This window comes from Pungitius pungitius, chromosome 2 (assembly GCF_949316345.1).
Source record: "Pungitius pungitius chromosome 2, fPunPun2.1, whole genome shotgun sequence".
Taxonomy (NCBI): domain Eukaryota; kingdom Metazoa; phylum Chordata; class Actinopteri; order Perciformes; family Gasterosteidae; genus Pungitius; species Pungitius pungitius.
In genome coordinates this window covers 14,499,417-14,524,947 of record NC_084901.1, presented here as the reverse complement: position 1 = coordinate 14,524,947, position 25,531 = coordinate 14,499,417, and the positions used below count along the sequence as shown (strand labels likewise).

Below are 25,531 nucleotides of genomic sequence, written 5' to 3'. Positions count from 1 at the left end.
AGTCTAGAATTTTCAATTATCAGTTAGATTGGACGTTTTCCCTCGCATACCTCTGCATAATTGTGTTTCACCCAAACTAAGGATTATTGGATGACATTGAGTTGCCAAAAAGCGGCGGAAAATGTGGAAGTGCAGTGAATTAAGTTCGAAACCCTGAGCATGGAACAACTATTAGCTCCACTCCATTGGGCAAAATGTGTCTGTTTACTCCGAGTCCTTGAAGGGCTCCTGGCTACTGGAACACATCCCATGGTCACATTTGCTTCCGTTGCCATGGCGTCGCAGTCATTCCTGCACGTCCAACGCGTCCAACTCACTCTTGGCGAAATGCATGAGTGACAGCATGCCCGACTCTGTGTGTGTTCGTCCCCCTCAGAGTTTTAAGGATGCACAGACCAAAAAAATAACATCTTTAGCCAGCACCCCCCCCCCCCCCCCCCCCCCATATCCAAAGGCCTGTAATGATCATTTATTCATGTGTTGGTTCTGCTGCTTCATAGATGCTTTGTGAATGATTCATGAGTTAATTCATACAGTATATAAGAAAAGGTGGAACAGTCGGTCCAAACATGGAGAGCTTAATAAACAATCCGTGTGCTAACCTCTGCTTTGCTCATAAAGGATTCATGCATTATTTGAACAGATCGTCATTAAATTCAGACGCTCACGTTTCCTGAAAGTTGGCATCTAATTTGAGGCAAAATTGGCTTTTTTTTGTGTACACCTCACATTTAAAGGCACTCCATTAGCATGAAGAAATAGCTGGAAAAATGTGCCCTTTAGATTGTGGGGAAAGGAGTTTCAGTCCCCCACTTCTCATTAGTACTGACTGTGATTCTGTGTTAAATCAGCGGGGTTTGGTGAAAGATGAGAAAATGTATTCACATCCAACTGAATTATAAAGTAGCCCTGGAAAATTGGGAACCCTTTGATTTTTTTTCCCCTCAGTTCTGTGTATATATAACTATGGTCTGATTTGAAATCCAAATTCAGGAAAAGTAGTGCAAAACATGATGGTCATTTGGGATTATGTCTCCTTTTGTTTACCGCGTTGAAGTCAAGGGGAAATGAACAGGTAAACACTAGTTTAATTTGAATATTCTCTGATGCAAAAAGAAATGTTGGAGCGTTTTTCATTTTTAAGCCTTTAGTTTGACATATTTCTTCAAATTAAAGAGCATTTTGTTTTGCAGGTCGATTTTACCGCGCAGAAAGCCATGAGTATCATTCTGGTCCTGGAGGAGTATAAATTAGCTCACATCTGTCGTTTCAGGGAGGACAGTTTAAGACATGTTCTTTCTCCTCTTTAACCAGGACCTCCTGTGGTGCCACCAGGAGGTCTGGAAGCAGACCTCACCTTAGAGAAAAACAAGCAGTGAGGACACCAGAACAACTTATTTGGCTTCCATGAGTGAGAAACCACAAGCGTACAGACACAAACCCTTTCGCCCTGCGTGCTCCTGCTTCACAGCGAGGCCCGAGGAAAAATGAGCCCTGATAGTTTCCTCTTAAACCTCCACTCGACGGGGAGGCATTGTGTCACTATTCATTTGTAATCATTACGTGTATTTGCATGAGTAACGAGACAGACGTACAGCAGGTGAGGCGCTCCCTCACCGCTGCAGATGATAAACGCGCGGCTCGACATCTCTGATTACGAACCATTAAAAGGCAAAGGAGGCCGCTTGCAGTGGATTGCATCCATCATCAGCATGAATTCCTGCCGACGCCTCGGCCCCGACGTCACAGACCGACAGGACACACAAACACACACACACACACAAATAATCCATACTCATCTAAATACTAACAGGCTCCAGGTTTAATGTGAACAGTCATTTGCTTTAAGATGGTAATTCGTTGATGCTGCCTGAACATTAGTTCACACGTTTGACTGCTTCCCGATACGCGTCGCACTGCCGGGGGACAATCGAATGAGGAATGTTTTTAAAACATGGGGACAGGAAGGTGAGGAACGTAGGGTGAGATGAGCCGTACGAAGGGAACTCAATACTCAGATACTCACGGATACCCCTCGTGGAAACGTGTCGTACTACAAGAGGCGTAAAAAAAAAAAACGTGTCAATGTGAGGTCAAATTCATTTTTGCTCGTTTAAACTTCCGATGGACTTAAAATGAAATAATATATGTCAGCGATCACATTGAATGTCCCACATTAGAAGGTCGCTCTGTTTGGGATGTAAGGATGTGTAAATGCACACAGTCTGACCACTAAATGAACCACTTTGGGTCCATTCAAGTGAAAACGTTTGTTTTCTGATTTCAACTGATTTGTATCCAGATGTTGGCGTCCAGATGCACTGCCGTATGCTCAGAGTGCAGGTGCCCCGCTCCCCATTCAGAGGTGTCTGCAAGCGACACACCGCCTCTACCCAGATACCTGCTAATGCTTTAGCGTCTTTGTTTTCCTCACACAATAGCTATTGTGATGGCAAATCCATGCAATACTGCCAAAGTACGTGTGTGTGTGTGTGTGTGTGTGAGTGTGTGTTATCCCAGACACTACGCAATCATCAAATATTTATTCAAATCTCTTCTCCCAACAGCCAGCTGTTGTGCTGCCCTATTTAAACGCATTTGTGGTTGCTTTTGAATCCTTGAAGCGAGAACTCCCCACCCTTGTCCCCGCCCCCCCCGCCCAAAGGATCTCAGAACCCCCCCCCCCCCCCCCCATTCTGGCTGGCATGAGAGATAATTGAATAACCTGTATGTGTCAAAGACATTTGATTAATCACCCAGGGGCAGCAGGTATGCAGGCGGGGTGCTCAGCAGAAGCGTCTCCTGATTGGACCGTCTCAGGTTCACACGTGAGACATGAGCGAAGGGTTGTGTGCTCCTGGTGGGACGCACACGTTTGTGCAGCTATTTAAATGACTGTTTTTGGGACATTGTAATTGAGTCGTTTTGAAATGCCTTCGAAAAAAAACAATCATAGCTTTTCTATTCACGATGTTCGGCGGCGTAGCAAACGGGAGGAAAGAACATCGATCGGTTCCTTTCGGACACTCGTATGAATATGCATCGGGCTCACGGCTCCCCATGTAATACATAGTTGTGGGTACTTGCGTACAAATATATGCATGAAGCGTTGTTCGTGTGCGATGTCGAAGCCGTGGGTGAAAGGGAGAATACAAAAATGGGCTCCCGTAGCTGCAATGTTTCAAGGTCATGCGCCACTTTCCAGGTATGAATAGTCAATGCGTTCTATTCATACCAAGCAGTACGTATGCATGTGTCAGGAATGTGGAAATGACATTATGCAATATGTCTCTCGCTTTTCCCTTTTATGCATTAGGTTAGAGGTCAGATAAAGGTGTCTCTCTTGGTTGCCACGGCAATAGGACACTTGACATTGTATGTTCAGTGGTTACTATTAATATATATTGAGACCATTGTAGGTGTAGTTTACCCTGACCCTTTAAACACACAGTTGAAGTTGAACACCAGAGTTTCCTTATTGGAGATCTGAGTCGGCATCATCAGAAAGGTCACGTCACCAACTCCTTGACATTAATAGGGATGAAAAATCGGTTTGGTTTTGTATCTGTGGAGGAAATGACCGCCGCCAGACTTCAGAAAGGTTTTTGCAATAACTATGATACCCCTTCATCCTTCTGTCTTGGATGGATAAACCTCAAACAGTGGGGAAGCAAAAAGAAAAGTTAATCTCAAAAAGAATAGATTGCACATAAATGGAATCCAAATTGCACGCGTGGTTTTAAAGGAGCGTTATTCTGTGCCTGTGGCTCTTGGTTGTAATGAGAACAAAATAAAGTGGTTCTTTGGCCTTCTGCATTGAAACAAGCCTGATGGATTGATGAGCACGTCGCCCTGTGAAGTGTCCGTCTCCAACCGGCTACCTGCCGGCAAAAGGGAACCACACAAGGCATGTGACAGGTTATTGTTGCGAGGATGAAAAAAATCGGCTTTTGTGAATTAGTCCAAAAAGACGCACGGGTCCCGTGGAGAGAAAGGAGCTACATGGACGGATGGTTTGTACATGAATCACATATTCATCCTAAATGACAGGAGGAGTGTCTCTTGGAGAAATCAAAGGGTTATTTTATTTTAACTAAGGGCAAGTCTTTGTAAGAGTGTAACCTTTTACATCATCAAAGCCCACACCTTATTTTTTTAAAGTGAGGATCAATGAAAATTGAGCCTTTTCTCCCGTCGTGTCTTTTACCCACATTGTCAGAGGCTTTGGTCGCCGCGACCCCCCCTAGACGCGTCTCCAGGGGGTCCAGCTACAAAGAGCCAAGAAGGGGGGGGGGGGGGGGGGCAGAGAATCCCAGCCACCCAGTGTGCAATTACTAATGGATAAATGAAGACCATAGAGACACAAGGACAGCGGATGCCAGATGTCGTTCTTTTTTTATACCTGTGAAAACATTTTGTTTACGAAGGTGCATGAGATGCATTTAAAATGTGAAAGCAATTCCTACACTAAAAAGAGATTGAGGTTAAATTGCATATTCCGTATTCCCACTGTGTAACGTATGGTAGAAATGTTCAATGACCTGCAGCAGCCTCGCAGAGGAACAAAAAACACCACGGGATGCTAGTTTTGCAAACGAATGCTAATGGCAGAACACCATCAATTATTATTGTGCTGCAGAGTGCTGTAACAGAGCACAGTGACACACGCTTACCACATACCTCGCCATCTTAACCAGTGCTTTACATGTAGGCTTCAAATAATGACCAAAATAAAAATGTATTTTCAGTTGCAAAACAAAATGTGTGAATGCGGAATCTTAAGTTGATGATTCAACCCTCTGCAATAGAATATTCATAGGGCAATCATGCACAGCCTCCAAATTGCGGATAAGGTAGTCAAAGCTGTGGTCAAAGCAGTGAGTAAACAAATGTAAACAGTCTCATTGGAGTTTTCAAATAGACATTATTTAAATATTCAGGAAATGTAATAACTAGATGCTGTGTTTTCAGATTCTTTTCTTCTGTAAAAGTTAATAACATGGTATTATATTAGCAGTCACTGGGACTTTCTTCATGGCATCTACCATACAAGGCTGAGACAAAGATTACAGTGTTATCTCACATTGAAGATGTTGGTCTGACAATAGATCCCAAGACATTCAATAACTGCACAAAACTGCAAAGGAGTCAGAGACGGTTTAAGTCAGAATAAATGGGAGGTGGGCAAAATCAGGTAACCCTCACTTTTGGTAAAGAAATTCGATTCTTGACCAAAAACATTTCCTATTAATGTGTACCGGCTACTTGGGCAACGCCGCCCAAACTGAAGTGACGTTATCTGAAGGCTTGGTAACGTAAAGTGCATTCATATTTCCCCCCCCCCCCAGTTCTTTTCAGTCATTATGTTACAGTAGAAAGCCTCCTACTTAATCACGAGTTTCCCCTCAATGCTCATTTACATTTTGAGATGAAGACCGATTTGAGTCCCTACCACTGCTTCAGTCATCAATCATCATATGTGACGCAGTCTCTCTGTCACCCCGCCTGGTGAAACCAAATCAACCCCTGAAGTAAATATTGTTCTGAACCCAGAAGAATTATTTAGGAATCAACCTCTGTCGTGTAGTGTGGTGGGAATTAAGACGTAATAGTCATGTAGAATAAGGTGATTCAGAGCTGCCTTTATTTTGACTTTTTTTAATGGTCTTTTTACTGCACTTCTACCCATTCTGTCTTATTTTGATCTCTCACGCAGGGCTTCCATGCCGACAGTGAGGACTTGTTTCCTGTTGTCCTCCAGTTACTGAAGTGTTAGTGCATTATGATTCACCGAAGCACATGGACCAACGCCCGCTCGCTGCATGTTAGCGCGAGCGCTAGTTGGTGCGAGCGATGGCTTATAGCTGCATGATAATGAGGTGGAGAGGCGATGCGGACACGGTATCCTCCGTGAGCAAATCTCACAGATGCTTCTCTGGCCGAGCAGAAGTGCTCAGCCTAATGGCTTCATTTCATCATGAGTAAAAGGCTTTAATTGGGTGACGCACACTGAACGATGGCCGGATCAGTTGTGCTGGAGAAAAACGCAGGGTGACATTTTTTCCGGTGCGCGGTTAAGCGGGATTTGTTTGGTGTGTGTGTGGAGGACAGCTCAGACTTCAGAGAGAAATATGTAATACGGTGCGATTACATGAAACATGGGTTGTTGTTTTTTTGCAAGACTGCGGTTGTTATACACAAGTGTCTGCCTTTGCAGAGGCACTGGACCCTTGAAGGAGAAGGACGTGAGATGCGGGCCGTGGGTGCTGAGACACAGGGGCAGCACCCACGCATTGTGATGTGTGGATGAAGAGCCTTCTAGCTAATGGCAACTGCTTCATATAACCCCAAAGAGTCTGAAGATGACGCTCCGCCATGCTTTCCTCCACATCAGCACCCATGAGGAAACAATGGCAGGTTTTTTTTGACACGCACATGTCGCAAATTCGATTCTAAACGGAAATATGAGTTATTGATTTTCACCTTTGCATTCAAAAGGAGGATCTGCTGTACTTTTTTCTGTTCACCCCCCTCATCTAAATAAAAACCCAGTGAAAGGGCGACAGCGTGGCGTCATAAAAGGAGCCTGCATCCCTCCTGAAGCCACCGGTGCGGCGCCACGTTGACGTTGCCCCCCCGTGGGTCATATGAACAAGGAGCGCGTCATCAACAGAAAAACGAAAAACACAAGTCTGTAGGCTGCAGGATATTTATGCTACAGCAACCAGTAAAAACCCACGGAAACTGTGTGCAGCCACCCGTGAGGGGATTTCAGCCACAAACTTTCCCTAAAATCAATTGCAGACTTCACGGTGCATTCAGGTGCACCTCGTATACTTTGAGAAACTCAAGCTGTTTTTCCAAAGTACCACCCTGCCGTCTAGTGGATCCCACCGGATGGCGTGTGCTCTTTCTAATGCTGAACTTAACACGTAAATGACAGTCGTCGTGGCATGAAACCAATGATCTATTTTTACCAACCTGATTGAGTGGTATAGTTATCAAATAAAAGCAAAGACCACTGGCTCCGTGGACGTTGACAGCCTTAACTGAGAGACATCACTTTAAATCAGTGGAAATGCAGGCGTTTCTACGGTCTAAGTCATTTTAAGACCAAATCACTGTGACATCAGGTATTCAGAATGCTCCTCCCGTCTACTTTTTGTCAATAAAGAAGAAATAGTTCTGTTTTTCCATTTTCATTAGTGGGCCATATCATGGCAGATGTTGAGACGTTGAGTGTGTTAAAAAGTTTATTTACCTGCAACCTCTTTCTTTAATGACTTTTATGTCTTCTTCAGTCATACTGGATTTATCACTATTGTAGTCAAATGCCGCGAGAAGCAAACCATTTTTTATTGGCTCTTGTTATGGCATCACGTGTTGCTGACAGTTGTTTCCTTACATCTGACCAAGAGACACTACGGTTCTCTGTGCTGATTCAGGGCAGCCGGTTAGTCGCCTTCGCTCACATTCAAAGGTCAGGGTAGCCTGCGAGATAATTAGTAGAAATCCACTAGACCCAGTCAAAGAATAGTGTGGAGTAAATAAATGACACACTCTGTTGCGTCTTACGGCATTTAAAAAAGTCTCACCATGCGTGCTGTGCACTCATGCCACAGTGTGAGCTCACTATCCCCCTCTGTGGTCAACACCAGCAGTGCATTGTTGTATTCATTTGTACTTTGTGTGGCCACAGTTGTTTTTTCTTGCTCTTGGATGGAATCTGTATCATAGAAGTTTTTTTTTTATTTATGAAAGTTAATGGTGTCAGATCCCTGTCTGTTTGGATTGGGTCATGTTGTCCCTTGGGGTGGGGGGGGGGTCGAGGGGTTTGGTGGCTGGGCTCAGGTCACCTAAAACGCTTCCATCCATAATCATGCCTTTGATATGCATGCATTGCATGCGGCGATAGCATTAGCATGATGCACTCCGCAATCGCATTAGATGATGAAGTGAGACTCAAACAGACACCTGCTCTGCTCAGCTTGGCATGAAAAGAAAAAACGGCCAGGTGCTCTTTGTGTCTCTCCTCCTGTTTGTCTGTGTTGTCCGTGTGGCGCCGCCTGGCACCAGCGGCCTACACGCTAGCGACCTATTTTCCTCTGTGTTGAACGCCGTAGACATTTGAACGTCCACACAGAGGAAGAGGGAGAGAGACATGTTCCTCTGCTTTTACTCAAGCCCGTGGATTAATTACCCAGAACCTAAACCTGATCCCGTGCTGTGAGCGAGACACTGGCATCACCCTGATCAATAATGCATTTTTCTGTCTCTCCATTTAATTTGCTCGCAGGCCCCACACGCTGACATTATCCTCTCCCTAGAAAAGTGCAGTAGACACCTGATACCCAGAGTGCAACACTCTACCCAGTCCCTACCACTGTGCCACACTCTATGACCCCCCCTCCCCCCCACCCGCTGCTGCTCACTTGCAAATTGATTCTCTCTTAATGTGCTGTATGGAAAAAAGTCATACAGATACAGGTAAAAGATACAGGCGAGTTAGATGAGTTCTTGGGTTTGTTCACATCTGCTCCTACCCGGGTTCGAAGTGTAGACGTTCCATTTCCAGTGACGGATAATATTTAGGGACAGCTCAGGTTTAAGGAGCGGGACGGGGGGCCGACCCGGTGGTACGTCAGCACTGCGCTATGTGCTAACGAGAGGATCTGTTAGCAGCGAGGTCAGACTCGTCAAGAGAGAGGTAGGTCACCTGATCTTGTGTGATTCTGCTGTGTGTTTGCTCCTCCATTGAAAGGAGAGCCGCGCGTCGGGACCTTTCGACTCTTTGTAAATCGTGTGGTTTTCTTGAGTACCTAATCGACGTGCCACTCTCTAATGTTGACCGCAGGTCTCCTGACCTCGGCGTCTAGAACTGGGCTGTACTGCATCAGTATACTTTAGGATTTGAGTTGTTATTTGTGATCTGTGGAGTACAACTGCACAACTCCATAGATTTGCTACATGTGATTTGAATGGATTTTAGTGCAACTAAATGCAGTGGTTTAAAGTGGCAATTTTTGCACTCATCACCATATATTGATATTCAGATTGATGTTGTAATCAATAAAATGAGTTTGAAAAGGATCGTATACGGCGAGGCAGTAACTCCTGTCTTTGCAATGTAAATATGACAATTTAAGGTCAGATCCATATCGCATTCGGTGTGCTTTGTAGCCACCCATTTTTACCCATTCCATTAAATCCTTACCTTTGACTTCCACGTATCGCTCCATGTATTGTTCTCTTGTCTCTGTACTGCATTGTGTTCAGTGCTTCCTCTGAGTTAAACGAGGGCTGGACCGCTGCCACAAAGACGCACTTCTGAACCATTCTTTGCACTGGTAAAGTTTGATTCGTCAGTGTTCGCGTGCACCTTTTAAAAAGATCCAGGCTGACATCATTAGTGCACTTAGTGCTTAGGAGAATGCTGAGTCAATTAACCAGCTGCCTGACTTCTGGCAGCGCAATGAACAAATAATCTCCCCGTTTCCACTAACATGCCTCTGTGTACTTCAGCGTCGCGTCTCGACTAAGTGCAATGGAGAAAGATTTTAATCTTTTATTAGGTCTCATACTTGTATTGTGAGACAGAAGGTTGAAGTAAATTGCTTATTAAATCAACATTAACCTTATGACACCACTTGCTGCCAAATAATACCAATGAGGCAGATGAGGGAAATTACTTTGGAGCATGTTCTTCCTGCCCCTATGCCATCTTTAACATGAATAGACATGGTGATAAGATTTCATTAAAAGCATATATTTGTGTTTGCAATCATTGTGACTTTATTTCTTTGTCTATTTTCTTTGTTCCTTTGATATGAGTGTGCCAGAGAGCATTTTGAGGACAACTCCTAACATGCGCACTGCTGCAATACTGTGCTCTGGGTCGTCAAAGCCATTGTGTGATACCTTCCAAAAAGCTTTTTCCAATTTTCCAGTGGCACTTGCGCTCAGTGCATCTGCACGAGCCCCCGCTGGGAGCGACCTTTTAGGGAACAAAAGTATTTTTTTTGTTGAAATAAGATGATTCGTTACTGAAGTTAGTTGACAGGTTTAAGAAGGTTTTGCCTTTGATTCCCCCCCCAAAAAGCCACTTCCAACTGGATGTAGGGACATGACGCCAGCGAGCAGGGAGAGCGAGTAATGTACCCTTGGAGAAATGTAGCTTCGATGGCTCCCACCATTCTCTCAGTCCCCACTTGTGACCTTTTTGGTCTCTTTTGCGCTCAGCGACTGCACTGATCCCGGAACAGTCATCTGAGCAAGAGAAGAGCAGTAAAGAGATGGCAGCATAATGTGTATCTTTCATTTAATGGCATGGCATAGCAGAGGAGCTACTGGAGTTGAAGGCAGTAGCGTCGAATAAATTCTAACACAGCTTCTCTTTATATGGGTAAGATAATTGCTCTAAAACGACTGGAAGCGTAGAAAAAGCCAATTACCCTTCCCAAAGGTCACTTCTCAGCATCTCCTGGTTCGTTTTACCTTCTGAAAAGTTATACACTATAAAAAACAACCTATAGAATCTACTCAATAAATGTGAGAATTTATTGATTAGATCTAGTAAACTCCTGAAAAACAGTATGAAACATACATTGGCTGCTTGGAGAGTCAGTAGGGGTCTCTCTGTTATTGTCTGTTCAGCTCGGCTAATGTTATAGTCTGAATGATGGCGTAACTTTACACCCCTATAACCAAATCAACGTTACTGCTACATGACATGAGCAAGCAGTATTGAAAACTGATGAAGCCAATGTGTCTTAAGAAACTTGCTTTTTTGGACATTTTTCAACACTATATATATATATTGTCTTGTCTTTCTCTTTCCTCGTGTTTATCTCACACAGCTAACACTTGTACCGGTCGCTCCCTCAAACACATCTGCTATTCTGGCTCCAAAGCTAACACTCAACACACTGAATGAAAAAATTGCTTCAAACCGTTGCCTTTAAAAGATGAATTAACGTTAGTTAGCTAGCTAGCTAGATACATCTTCTATGTAACTATGGTTAGCTAAGGTTACCTATAACGTTAGCTAGCTAGAAGTTAAATTAAATTTGGAGCCTAGCAGGTTGTAGACCTGTGGCAGCAATACATGTGACCCTGTCAAATACCACGGTAGGTAACATTAGCTAGTTTAAAGCAGCTAATGTAACCAACATATCTTTAATCATCATCACTTTGCTAATCCACGTTTTAAGGCTAGTAGGAGAAGCTAACCTTTTACCTCCGGCATTACCTTGCATTGGGGTTATTACCTTGCTGAGAAACTGCCATTAGCTAACTTGTTAATAGTTTAGAGCAGTGATTCTCAACTGGTGGGTCGCGGACCCGTTTTTAATAGGTCGCGAAAATAAGAAAATATGGGAAAATAAGAATTAGAATTTTTTTTAAAAATCACAAAAAAATTCCTGTGATTTTATTTTGAAGGGACTTTTTTAATGCAGCGGAGTGTTGTTTTTTTTGGCGGCTACTCCGTCCATGTCCATGTTTTCAGCAGCGTGTGCCAGGTTGGGTCAAACCATCCTGATGTGGGAGAGACATTGATTTTGAATAAATTTGAGAAGTTGAGAATGTTCCTCGATTTGGGTCGCGGCTTGTCATTAAGGGGTGATGGTGGGTCCTGGAGCCAGACTAGTTGAAAACCACTGGTCTAGAGAAGGCTTCAAACCTAAAATTCTCTGTCTTACACAGAAGCAAGCCAATCACACCATACCAATTCACCATTAAATACGTTCATGATACACAGCAACCTGGTAAAAAGAAATCTTTCCTGAAAGCGAACATTTTGACACTCCAGTATCCCGGCAGTGACAGGATCGACCTTGACACGAAGAACCAGCGTTGATGCATGCGCACGGTGTACTACAGACTAACCTTTGGGTCAATTTTATTGTTATTGCGTTACAATAACTGCCCTCCAAAATGTATTTTTACAGCGTATTTTAATTATTTTTCAACAGCATTGCATCTTTGAACACAAACCCATATATATCTTTGGCCTTGATTATCGTACATGTTCACGCGGAATTAGCCAAATTTTAGCAATGCCTGGAGCACTGTAATTTGAAAGATCAACACTTGATGTAACATAGTGGCTTGTAAATATTGTATCCCCTCAAAGTCACTTAGGGAATAAATAAGTCATGAGAAAAAAATACCCCCAGCTGTATTTGACGCATAGCATGCATACAGAATGAGGTCCTCGGGCCAGTGGATTGCAAAGGCACCACTGGAGTGGTACAATATCCCCCCTTCCCCCAGGGATAATTGCTCCAGGTATATTCTCTGACCTATCTCATGCCGTAAGAGGCGTAACAGTCAAGAGATTGACTCTTCAAAGTTCATGAATGGTGGTTTGATTATCTTTCACACGCTAAACCTGAATTAATCTCAATTCATTGTAGATGGAATGCGCACACACCACGGAAACCAAGAGGTTTGTGGTTTTTGGCTTGTGCGCCTTCCACACACTAACTAGACATGTGTAGTCTTAATCATTAACTGTAAGTCATGTCTGTACGTTTAGGATTGAATTCTGCAGGGACTGTGTGTAAATGAGGTCTCATTGGAAACCCACAGACGGATTTAATTACCTTTCTTTTTCATTTTACATTCTGTTTTATTACATTTTTTCCGCATAGATTCTTAAGAATTACTTTCCTCAGCATTTCCTTCCCTGCTCTACTTTCGTCAAGAACACATTTGCCTTGTACTGTTGGCTGCTTTGACGGAGAGATGAGTGACAGAGAGTGCAAGGTGTTTTCTGAGATTAAATGTGGCATGACACTGATAAGAACTGCACTTTGGAGTTGTGTCATTTGTTAAAATAGGCTGATGGCAGAAAAACAAACATCAGTGTAACATTTGCCGTGCTTGTCTTTGACACACAGCAATTAAAGCTGCGTCAAAACCTGCAGGCTTGGATATTGCTCAAATTTTTTAACATGCTTGTCAAGAACTCTCTCTCTCCCTCTATCTATATACTGTATATACTGAGCATATACAGTATATATATATATATATATATATATATATATATAGCTCCTAAACAACAGGACTGTGGGAGCAAAGGATGTGTCTTTTGTTTGAGGGAATGTGCTAATGCAACGGGGAGTAAAAACAATATATTTCCGCCCTGGTGTGTTCAGCTGTATACATAAAGCAAATGAAGCATCACTATTGATCGTCACTTCCTTGGATTCCAGTGTTTGGGAATGAGAAAGAGACTTCCCATATCGGCTGACACGGCTCATTGTTCACCATGGACTAATAAAAGGCTTTACTGGTGCCATTATGCATTATCTCTGTCTAGTGACTGATGACAAGTCTCACAGATGGAGGCCATTTCACATTTAAACAATAACAGATGGAGGGCCTCACTTACTGAATTGCCTCAGCAGATATAAACCTGCATGTTATATCGTTTCAAATAGCTTGGATGCCATCATGTATGTTTCATACAACAGATCAGAAAGATGCTTTTCTAAGGATGAAGCCGCTTGTCAAAGGCCTCGGTAAGAATGTGTCGGGCTAAACACTGTGGAGCGGAACTGCTCAACCTGTGATGTGTGATTAACAGGAAAAAAGAATTATTCAAGAAAACAAATTGTGCCGTTTACTCAAGCGGAGGAGTTCATCAAAAATAAATATTAACCCTTTTTATCTGCATTTAGTCCTCCAACCACACAGCATCTCAGCAGGAAGTCATTACCTGCACTAGGGGCGGGGCTTGGAGGTAGATCATATCAGCGAATGGGATTCTATTTACTGAATCATCAAAATGAGGAGTTTTGTGGAATGAAGGGAGCCAGGTGACGAGAGCTCAGGTTCTTAGCTTCGAGATCACAGCGGTGTCCTTGAGCAGGACACTAAGCCCCACCTGCACCCCCCCACTCAGGCTCTCAATATAGGTTTAATGGTCTGTAATGAGAAGTCTTAACTCAGTTTGACCCTTTCTCCAGAGAGCCGTGACCCACCCTGCAGATGAAATCTTGACCTTTCTCCTTCTCTCTTCAGTAGACAGATAGGCAATGGCTTTGTTTAATCATGAACTCCGATTTGAAGGGGGAAAAGGACCAATTAAGTTGAACCATTGCCACAGAATGAAGCATTACATGCTCTCCACTTCTCTATGGCCATCAGTCACGCGTGATAGATTTGTGATTTTTTTTTTTGTATATGATCTTTAGATGCAGGAATGCAGACCAACGCAGGCTTCGGCATCCTTTGGCCAGCAGCAAAGCCCAAGGTTACAGGGCAGATTGTCCGTTTAGTGCAGCTGGCTGCTGGTTCAACAGCGATCCGACGATTGTACTAAATAATGATGTGGCCATTTGAAATGAGTCGCAACGTTGTGGATGGAATTGTGTTTGTGAAACCTAACTTCAGAGAAAGAGAGGCAGACTGGCAGATCCACAGAGAGAAAGACAGAGATGTACAATTTCAGAATACTTACGTGATTCTCAATCCCAGCATGCCTCGGCCTGCCACCGCCATGACAGATGCTCCAAAATTGAATATAGATTTCAGTGAGCAAGGCAGGCGTGCCTGATGAATCTCAATTTGCTGCTGTCCATATTTCATAGTCACCACAGTGGGAAGTGAAGGGGAGGCAGTGACAGCACTCTGGCCACACCTGTCAAACTGTCAGTTGGCTACCGTGGAATCACCATCTGTACTTCACAAAAGGCCGCATTTATTCCACGCTAACTCGTGCCCTACATCTTTTTATCACCAAAATTGACATCCGTGAGTAGGACGAAAGGAACAAGAAAAAAAAAAAACGTACTTAATTTGAATCTCTAAAGAAGAGAAGCCCACGTGATGACACTCTGCTCAGAAGCAGGAGATTGTGGAAATGGTGTACAGTAGCTCGAGGGTGGAACAAATGTCGAGAGCTTCCCGAGGGGGGGCGGAGGTGCCTTGGCTGCTGTGTACCTGTCAGTCTATTCATAGCTTGGATTGAAGTAGATATAAAATGACTCTGGATCCTATTGTTTTGCTGCGGAATGCTCGTGAGGAGGAATTCTGCCTTTCAAAGTGTCGCCTGTTCTTAAAGGAGTCACCAGTCCACATGTTAAATGAACACAAGTGTTTTTGCATTACACACGGTCCTCCACATTGCAGTTTAGATTCAAGTCTATGATGCATTATATACATACTAAATACCGTATTATCTACCCATAGTGCTGCATAATACGGACTGATAAATATTTAGCATGATTCCTAAAAAGAAAATCATAACCCATTATAATATAATACATATTATATTTGTATGGATTCTTGTATGTTGTAAAACCATATAATCTTCATCATATCATATTTGTGAAGTTCAAAAATTAGAGCTTTTTAAATCTGATGATGAAAGCTAACCTTAGCATGACCTTACAAGACTTGATCAAATTATTTAATGTGCTTAATAATAATATAATAATGTTTGTCTTAAGGCATTACGGCCCTTTACTAGTGTGTATAACTATGATCATACATTTCTTAATGCATTATAGACATACGAGTCATAGAAGGTGTAACCAAATGTATTAATGTCTCATCGTGTGACATTATGCAGCGGCTTTCAGGAGAGGATGAAAATCAACCTAGTTAGAACCCACGTTACTTTCACTAATAAATAATGCATCTAAGGGACTACGCGATGCAAGCCTTCCCCAAGACGCTACTAATCAGAAAGGAGTTATGCAACCAAATGTAGGCTAAAGCGCAGAAAGCCACAAGAAATGTAGCACATTATGCAACATAATAAGCTCAGGGAGAAGGAGCAGAGCACGAAGCCCACCATGGCATGTTGGGGATGCGATTCAGAAGAAGCTCTAGAATAGCGGCTCAATTATCATTTCTGTGTTTTTCATCTATGTGGGCCGTGCTTCTCATTGATTGACATGTGATGGTGAATGGATGAGCTGCAGCGTGAGCCAGACATTCTGAAGGCAAGTGAGTGGATGCCTCGAGAAAATGGTTTAGCAAATCTTTAGCGTCTTAAAACAGTTTTACAAGCAAAGTAATATAACTATGACAAAGACAAAATGAAGACAATTGTATCTTCCAAATCCAATTAAAATGTTCACAAATTGTTTTATCAACAACTAAATTGAGCCATTAAGTGCAAATGTGTTTAACTGCTGTATTAATTATTTTTATACATCTATAATTTAATCAACAATAATTAAACACACAACTAATCAGCAGTAATTGAGCTGCCATAGTGCACCTCCACAAATCACTATTGAATCATGCCTGAACTCCAGCTACCGACACCTGTCTGTCAACGTCAGCAGTGAGTGGAAGGCACAGGAAGAACTATTAATAAATAAATCTACATGGACAATGGCCCACATTTAAAGCGATGTTCAAGAAGCGATATTAAACAAATGATGTCCTTAAGCTGCATATTATACAACTGTAGTTATCTTTGTAGTAATTTCAAGCCTCGAGCACAATGGGCTCCAGTGTATTTTTTGCATTTAATGTCCAAGCAATAAACTCATAACTCCTTTCATTTCCTCACGCCGCTGTGAGGTTCATGACGCTGGATTTCAACGTAGTGTCACAGTGGAAGTCCCACACACAGATGCAGACAAACACAAAGTGCACCTCGTTCAGTTATTTTAGGCGCCAGGAATTTAAATGTTGCTATTTTGCCACTTCTTTCTCTCCTTCAGCTGCAATTTGACGTGACAGAGTTGATTTCTTTTTTCTTTTTTTTTTACGCTCCTTAAATCATTCCTTTGTAGTAAATGGTGTGACGCCACCAGGGGAACGGGAGGAGACGCCAGGCGCTTTCTACCGTAATTGGAGTAGACGTGCTACATGTGTCCGTATGTGTTGCCGCATCTCATTAGAGCCGGGTACGGGCCACTGAGCCGTCTAAGGAGATCCGATAGGGAGCATGTGCTGGTGCCGTTCCCTCCGCCAGAAGCGCAGGCTCTGCGCTCTTCCTCTTCCTCGCGGGACTCACGCCGCGGCCCTCGGAGCCAAGGCCAGTCAGGACGGATCCACTTGATGCGAGGGGCCCCCCCCGAGGAGCCGACTGTCAAAACCGACGCGCAACACAATCCGTGCGTGCGTGCGTGCGTGCGTGCGTGCGTGCGTGCGTGCGTGCGTGCGTGCGTGTGTGTGTGTGTGTGTGTGTGTTCCAATGCACAGCATGCGTGTGCAGATGAGCACGCATGCTGTGATGGTAACAAATTGAAAGACAAGAAGATGCATGAGCACATTCATGCCTGCACACGGATCGCTCCGTGAGGTGCTGGAGTCAATTACCCGGACAGACGCAACCTTTGATTTGTTTTACCAGTTTTCGCCGCATTCATTGTGTTACGGCTTTCATTATTCATTTCTCTGGCGAGCCTTGTGTCGCTCTCTTTCACGCACAAAGGGACGCTCCTTTTTACACAATAAGAGATGCCCTAAAAAGGAAACGCGATTTGGCAATTATCTTGAAATTAGAGTTATGTTAATCTAACAATATTCATGCGTTCATAGTCTGTACTGGTCCTTGTTGATGGAGAGAAAAGGGGTCGATGTTAGGTTAGATGTCTGAAGGTGCTGCAATGACGCTTCCATCAACCACGGATGGCTACTGGTGATTGGTTATGGATTTTCCAAAACAACACCAGCGCTTCGGAAAATGGATTAGCAAAGATCTGCCGATCGCATTGACTGTGAGGAGAGCTCATGGATTTGACGTTAGCGAAGGTACTTAGCTCCCGGTTAGCTCACAGCGAGACTCTCATAATCCATATCTGTGCTCGTTGGGAGGAAAGTTGGATGCAATTTCCTTCGATGGGGAACCACAGCCAACTAGCTCAAACTCCATGTTCAACGTGGTATAACAGTCACAAACACACCATTGGACCACGATAAATGTGCAACATTTTGAGTGAAAGATCAGTTCGGTCGTAAGCGATTGTGTTTCATGGAAACTCTATTTTCTTATTTCATGTATTGATTTCCCAGACTGGTCCCATTGAAACCATTCCAAGGTGCAAAATCACATTATGCTGCAATGTGAAACTGTATGTACTCTTCAGTACAATATGTTTTTATTGTCTTATTGCAAGCTGAATACATGGCGTGATCCTAGCCGTTTTGTTTTGACATTGACTTAATGTTTGCTACTGAATAAACAAAAAAGAGGTTATGTAACAAGAGGCTGATGGACTTCATCAAATCATCATGAAGTTGGATCATATGAATCTACGTGGACGTGTGGGAGTGATGGATGTAATTTAATGCCTCACATTAACCAACCCGAGGGCCTCGCTCTCACTTCTTCAATTCCTTTAATTTTTTTTTCTACCTTCACCGAAGCAGACCAACTTCTTAATTGGCATAACAATATGATTAATTGTCTTCTTGTGATTGGGCCCACTGAGTTTTACTCTGTAAAGAAGTATAAATCAGGCGTGTATTTACAAGCAATCAAATGTTCACCATTGAGAGGAACATATAAAACACCCAGCTGTGCAAAGTAATTGCTTCCGCTCTATCAGCTGCGTATCGTCAGTTGGAAGGAAAGACATTTGGATCGGAATGATGAGTTATTTTGCCTTGTGGAGGCATTCTTAGCTCAGCATTAAAATAAAAAACATCACATTGTATGTAACGGCAGGATGGATGTGACTGCATCATGTAGGAGTGGGATGTTTTCCCCATTAAAACCACATAAAATAGAGTTAAAAAATAAATTGATGATGGTACTTCCAACCTCTGAGATCCTCACCTCTCGAGCTAATTTTAGCTTTAATGAATGCTAGAGAAAAAAAAAACTTTTACCATTCCCCAATTGGCCCCTCAACATACTACCAAGAAAAGCACCAATTATCTTGAATTTGACTGTTGTAGTGAAGAAAAAAAAAAGTGATTAACTCTGATGTCTGTAGCGGCATCCAGGTGCTCGTGCATATTAAGGCGCTTTATGGTCACATAATGAAGGAGGGACGCTATTGTCTTGATTGCTGTGCATCTTGATTCCAGGTGGCGAATGGCGTGCTAATGAATCCTTACTATTCAAGGCCACGCTCGAGGCAGGCGGGGGGATTTGGTGACTGCCTTTCTGAGGCCACAGTGAGAGAGATTGTCTCTCAAGGTTATGAAATTCTACACAGTGTCTTTCAGTTTGAGCCGAGCACAACGAATACACTCAGACGTACCGTCACACAACGGTGCATCGACGCTTCCTCCACGCTTGTATCTGGCAAATGTTGAGATGATTCAGTCAGACCTTCTGTTGGCTAGAGGTAAAGGCCAGGGTGGTCTCTACAAAAAGCTGTTCTCCATGGCAACCCATCCAGTGATTCATATCACCATATCAACCATCGGGCAAAACATCTGGGCAAAGATGGAGCTCTTGTTTTTGTGTCACTTGTGTCTCATGTTCTCAGATACTCTCACGGTGTGGGTTTATTTCCCGTTTTACCTTTTAGTTTCCTGCCTTTCGTTGTACCTGGGTCAGCTTCACCTGCCGTGTCCCTGATTGTTTCCACCTGTGTCCAATCACCTGCACCTTCCTGGTGGATTTAAACCTCGTCTCCTATTGGTTCATTGAATGTGTTTCCTATTGGTTCATTGAATGTTTTTCCTATTGGTTCATTGAATGTGTTTCCTATTGGTTCATTGATTGTGTTTCCTATTGGTTCATTGAATGTGTTTCCTATTGGTTCATTGATTGTGTTTCCTATTGGTTCATTGATTGTGTTTCCTATTGTTTCATTGAATGTGTTTCCTATTGGTTCATTGAATGTTTTTCCTATTGGTTCATTGAATGTGTTTCCTATTGGTTCATTGAATGTGTTTCCTATTGGTTCATTGAATGTTTTTCCTATTGGTTCATTGAATGTTTTTCCTATTGGTTCATTGAATGTTTTTCCTATTGGTTCATTGAATGTTTTTCCTATTGGTTCATTGAATGTGTTTCCTATTGGTTCATTGAATGTGTTTCCTATTGGTTCATTGAATGTGTTTCCTATTGGTTCATTGAATGTGTTTCCTATTGGTTCATTGAATGTGTTTCCTGTGTCGGTGAGTTTGCTCGTTCCTGGTCTGGTTTCCTTTTGATTTGTCTATTGATAAAGTGGTTTTGTTATTGGAACCTGCGTTTGAGTCCTCCTACAAATACATCCTGATGTCAACGAAAGGAATCTTTTATTCTGGGATGTCTAATGCATCCGACACCTCTACAAAACCAAAGGCAAAGGGTGTTTTTTTATGAATTGAGCATCATCGTGACTCAACGAGGGGATCCAACGGATTGTCCTTGAACTCTTAATGGCGTACTAATAGCACAAGGTGTCAAAAATTATTTCAACAAGAGAGTCCTGAGTCCCAACTTTTTCTTTTAATCTCTCCGCCTTTGGACTTGGAGGAGATAAGGGCATCCTCTCTCTCTCTCTCTCTCGCTCTCTCATTGCTGCATTACCAATCCTGGCACGCCTTTTGCATAATCACCATCCACTGTGTTTGCTCCTGCAGACTGGATAAGGGGACTCATTATAGTAGAGAGAGCAGCAGGCAGGGGCCATTGTGCATCGCATAGGTCTCACTCTTTGCCAGGGACCGGGGGAAAGATCTGGATTTTCTGCAAGAAATAATAAGACCACAGACTCTGCACATTACTGCCATTGTAGGCTTAGAATGAATGTAAAACATTGAATAAATGTATAAACATTGTAGAATATGATTTATGTAGTTGGAAATACATGTTCTAATTAACTCTTTCGCTTACTCTGCATCGCTTTTGTCACAAGCGACCAGAATAAATAAAACGCGTTAAAAGGGACAACAAGAAGCAATTAAGGAAGGATTCATTGAAACAAGACTTGAAAACTATGTGTTTTTCATTTTGTCCGATTTGGATGCTTGAATTTGGAGCTAAGCGTCCGCTGGTCTGCGCTCAGCGTTTTCTGCTTCACACCATTGTGCCGTCGAGATGTTTGATCGTGATCTTCATGGTCAGATTCCCATTGGGCTCACTGGTCATTATCTTTTTTTTTTATTTCTAATTCTTCCCTCGTCTCTCTCCCTCTAGACAGAAGAGCCACAATAAGGAGAGGCGCAGCAGAAGAAGAGAATAGGCCATGGCCGGGGGGATGATTGCTTCTGAAAGTGGTAAGCAGCAGACATTTGCAGTCTCTTAGCTGTTCTGTTCCACACACTCGTGTGTTCATTTCAGATGATTTTCTTGCTTTTGAGTCAGCCCTGCTGCCTTTATTTTACAGCGAAATAGACAAATAACACAAAAACAGCAAACCCCTGCTCTCTGGCCGAGGTGACGTGATTATGATTAACTGCCACAGAACCGATACCTGCAGCGCTGAACTTCAGTGTGAGGCTCCCATCCATCCGTGTACTTCCTTTCTTCTTATACCTGCAACACACTCTCCAATTCTTTCACTTGCACAGTGGACACATTCTACCTCATCACTTTATTATTCCTCCAATCAAGGAGCCTTTTTTTTTAGCACATATCCATGTGTTAAGCTGATCCTGATCCTGCTCCATTGGTTTTAGATGCTCCTGATGTTCAGGGTTGAGTCGGTGTCCCCCTGTTCCAACCTCTCTGACACACAAGTCATTGCTCAATAATGACTTGACCCTTCATCAGTGAGGCCAGAACAAGGCGGAGAAAAACAACAGGATGTGGAAAAAGGGTTCGCATTCAGCATCTTTAAAAAGTACAAAGCATCCATGAACTCCTCTCAGCTTGTAAAGAAAGCACCTCTCCTGCATGCAAGAAATGCAGCACGTAGTGTGTATTTCTCTTCATGTGGGTCGCGCTGACAATAATGGGAAGTCAGTCTCAGGGAAATGTCTAAGTATAGTTTAATTGAGTTTGGAATTGGTTCTGTAACATTCACCCCGTGGTTTTCACTATTTCAATAACATCTGAATAGATGTGTGATATTTGAGAGGTTCGCAGCTATTCCAAATCAGGCAACAATAGTTATGTGATCTGCTTGTCAATACGATACGACCGGCTCCCTCCATGAAGCCGCTCGACCCCGTCGGCCTTTGTGAAAGCTGATCCCTCGTTAATTTCCGCCCTTAATGCCTCTGCAAATGAGATGAAGGATACTAGTTGAAGGAAGGAAGCCATTACAGATACATTTACAACATTAGGACAGGAGATTCAAAGGTGTTCTTCCTGTAGACCTGCAGGACTATTGAGCACTACATCTGTGGCTGTCAATGCTGTTACATGCAGGAAGCGTATTATATGTCACATATAATCTAAAATAAACTGTCTTGATGACATCCGCGCTGTTAAACAGCACAGAACCGTGCACACGCTGCAGGCCAGAAAAGATCCATCATTTAAGACAACAATTCATTTACCAGTCAAACTCCGGTCGAATTCATCTGCCACCAGCCACAAGTGTGTGTGTGTGTGTGTGTGTGTGTGTGTGTGTGTGCAGTACCAGTTGGACACACTTTCTCAGAAACCGTGTCCAAACTTTCGGCTGGTACGCGTGTGCAGGCGAGTGCGTGTTGGGGGCGGAGATGGAACGGAAACAGAGTGGATGCTGTGTGAAGAGACGCAGGAGATGGGAGGCTGCAGACGGATCGTGTTGTTCCCTTCAGTATCACATTAAATCTTAATCTCCCGGCCTCTCGTGGGAGGAGCCAGCCGAGCATGGGATTGTGTTTTGCATCTAAATCAAGACCTCGCGTTCCTCCCGGAGGGGCTTTATTGAGATAAAGTTTGATGTGTGTGTTCACAGCTCCACATAGGTCTGCATGTACTGGCTGATCCTCCAGCTGCTGCTGTTCGTACCGAAGTCCCCTCAAATGCAGACGCCTCATAAACTACAACATCTCTTCTTAATTAAAAAGAAAGGAAGTTAACAAACTCCAAAGGGGTTGAACAGTAGTAGAGTTTTCTTTGCAACCAATGTCACTAACCTCAAGCAGACACTTTCTTTTCTCCACTAACTTATTTAAATTTTCGATGCATTTGCTTGCTGATCAGTTTCTACAATGTATTATATAATAATATAATGTCACAAAACTTGAGGAAATGCTTTAAGCGAATCAACATGATTTCCATTCACCCCATAAACCTACAAAAAAATATGTTCTAATGATCTTATAGATTTCAGGATTGGTCATTTTTATCAGAACTTTTAAAACTGGCCGCTAGCCGGACGTAGTGTTTAAAAAGTGAATTCAAGGAGCTCATTTTTGGTTCTTTCCGAAGGATTCACCATGAAACATTTGCTTCTGAAGAACTGTTTTTTGAAGTTACGCAAAAAAAAAAAAAAAAAGTGTGACAGCTTTTAATTATGGTCGAGACGTGAATTATGTGTATTTCTCCCGTGGAACCAGGTGTTTGCAGACAGAAGGCAGGATTTTATTTATTTTCTATTTGTTGTTTTTATTTTTTTTTCTCTCTCCGACGGAGTGCTAACATCAATTGGATTTGGTATTATTAGATCTAGCTGCTCACTTTGAGATATGAAAGGCAGAAATAATCTGGGTGGAAGAGGACGGCTGTGACAGCACGTTGAGGCCTAATGGAAAGCCTGGCTGCTGTTTCAAAGGGAGACCAGTGTGCAGAGCGGCGCCTGCTCGCTGCAGATAGGCAGCGCAGGAGGACGCTCCACACCTTCCGTCCCACAAAGTTGGGATTTAATGTGGATATGCTTGTTGCTTTATTCTCCCAATGCTGCTCCCTTCCTGTCAGCCTCTTGCTTTAAGGACACTGTCATTATTCTTGCTGATGTAGTCCAGCTCCTTGTGTGGAACTGAACTATTATTTCTTCCTTGTATTTTGTCCTTTTAATTTTTTTTATATTTTGGGAGTAAAGACCCAATAACCTGAATATTGTGTCTAAAGTGTTAAAAGCATTTTAACAACTTGCTAGCAAGAGTTAAAGAGGTAAATAAGTGAGTAATCAGGTGTTTGAACGCTCTCCCAGTGCCGTGTGAAACCAGTATTCTTTGTCGCACCTTTCGGAGAAATGATTCGCCGACTCCTTGAAGAAAACTGTCATCTCTTCTTGTTTAGTGTGGCGAACCTTCCATTATCCTCTAACAGTGTCCTCAAAGCGCCATTATGGACTGATTAAGGAACGCCACGAGTGATCAGAATTTTTAGCCTTGATTAGAGAATATTCTCCCTTTTTTTTTTTGTTCCTGTCAGGAATGATCAATAGGGGACGAGGTGGGCTGAGTGAGCGAGCGTGAGTGGGAGCGCCGTCGTCTCCTCGGTAACGAGGGACCGTATTGACATGCCGCGGCACCCCCCCTCCCCCCTCTCCCCCCCCCACCCCCAGATGGGGCTCATTCAGGTCTCTCACAAAAACACATGCGGGAAGGGATCTTAATTGTCAGTCCCAATATCACCGAAGCCGTAATTAAGACGTGTCTCGGCGAGATGCGTTGTCTCGCGTGGGGAAGGTCGCCGGTGGATTAACGAAACCTTCAAAGTGTAACTTTAAACTGAAAGTAGGACTTACGTCGTCTCAAATCAACATCGAGTCGGAGGATGCAATCGTTTGAGTTATGCAAATGAAGCCCCAAAAACTACTTCAGTGCCTTGTTTAGGCGTAGCACTACAGTTATGTGACCTTTACGTGTGACAGAGGGGGAGGGAGGAAGGTTGACCTTTGGCTGTCGTGTAATCTGCGTTTCTTCTCTGTTTAGGAGTTGTGCGTTTCTTGGGCTGAGCTCATGGATGAGAGGGGCTTTGAGCCCACTACTGAAAACACTGTGATTATCAGGGCTGCGCTCACTCAGAGCTTATAGAGGGAAGTTCCAGTGTGACATTTGGCCATTCGGAGCTGTGTGGCTTATATGAAGATACAAGACCATTTTTATTTAGGAATTCAAACATTGAGTTGATTAATATATATCTTTCTGTATTTTCCGCGTACGCCTTCCTGTTGTACACAACCGGTCCAGAGACTGGATTGATTGATCCACTGATTTTCACTTTAATTTTTATTTTTGTATTTGGACACAGCTGGCAAAGGTTATCAGGACATTTGCCTCATAAATGTAAACTGATATTCATGGAGCACATGGCGGGCAGCTCGTCGGCAGCCGCTACAAAGTAACCTTTGAAGAGACCACAGCCGGGGTCTTTATTAGGTATTCCTGTAAAAGGCGTTGTCTGTAATAACAGAGTGCATTGTGGGAAATCAAAGGTTGCACTCCCTCTGCCCCCCCCCCCCCCTGTGTTTGTTTGTGTTTTTCTGTTTTTCCTACAGGAAGTGCGAGGCTTCTAATTAACTCTTGGAGGGGGGAGAAGGAGGCGTCGTGGTCGGCTATCGCCGGCTCAACCTCCATATTTAATTTACGTGTGCTCTATTATTTATGGGTTCCGTGGTCCGTGTGTGTGTGTGTGTGTGTGTGTGCATGTGGGGGCTTTATGCAAACTTTGATTCCGTGCAGTGTTTGTGAGGAAGAAAAAAAATATCAAGTGTGAAGCAGAAGAAGTGCACTAACGTGCCACATTACATGCACGAGACGTCACATGTTTCCCTGAGAAATGCCACATGTC

The 25,531-nt window shown here is 43.2% G+C and overlaps 1 protein-coding gene across 2 annotated transcripts in view; it reads left to right on the top strand.

Moving 5' to 3' along the window:
- lingo2 (leucine rich repeat and Ig domain containing 2) overlaps positions 1-25,531 on the top strand; it is a 128,694-nt gene that overhangs the window by 54,629 nt on the left and 48,534 nt on the right. For both annotated transcript variants that reach the window (XM_037461183.2, XM_037461182.2), the window contains one exon: positions 21,056-21,135. The gene's annotated coding sequence lies outside the window, so the exon portion shown is untranslated. The remainder of the gene's footprint in view (positions 1-21,055; positions 21,136-25,531) is intronic.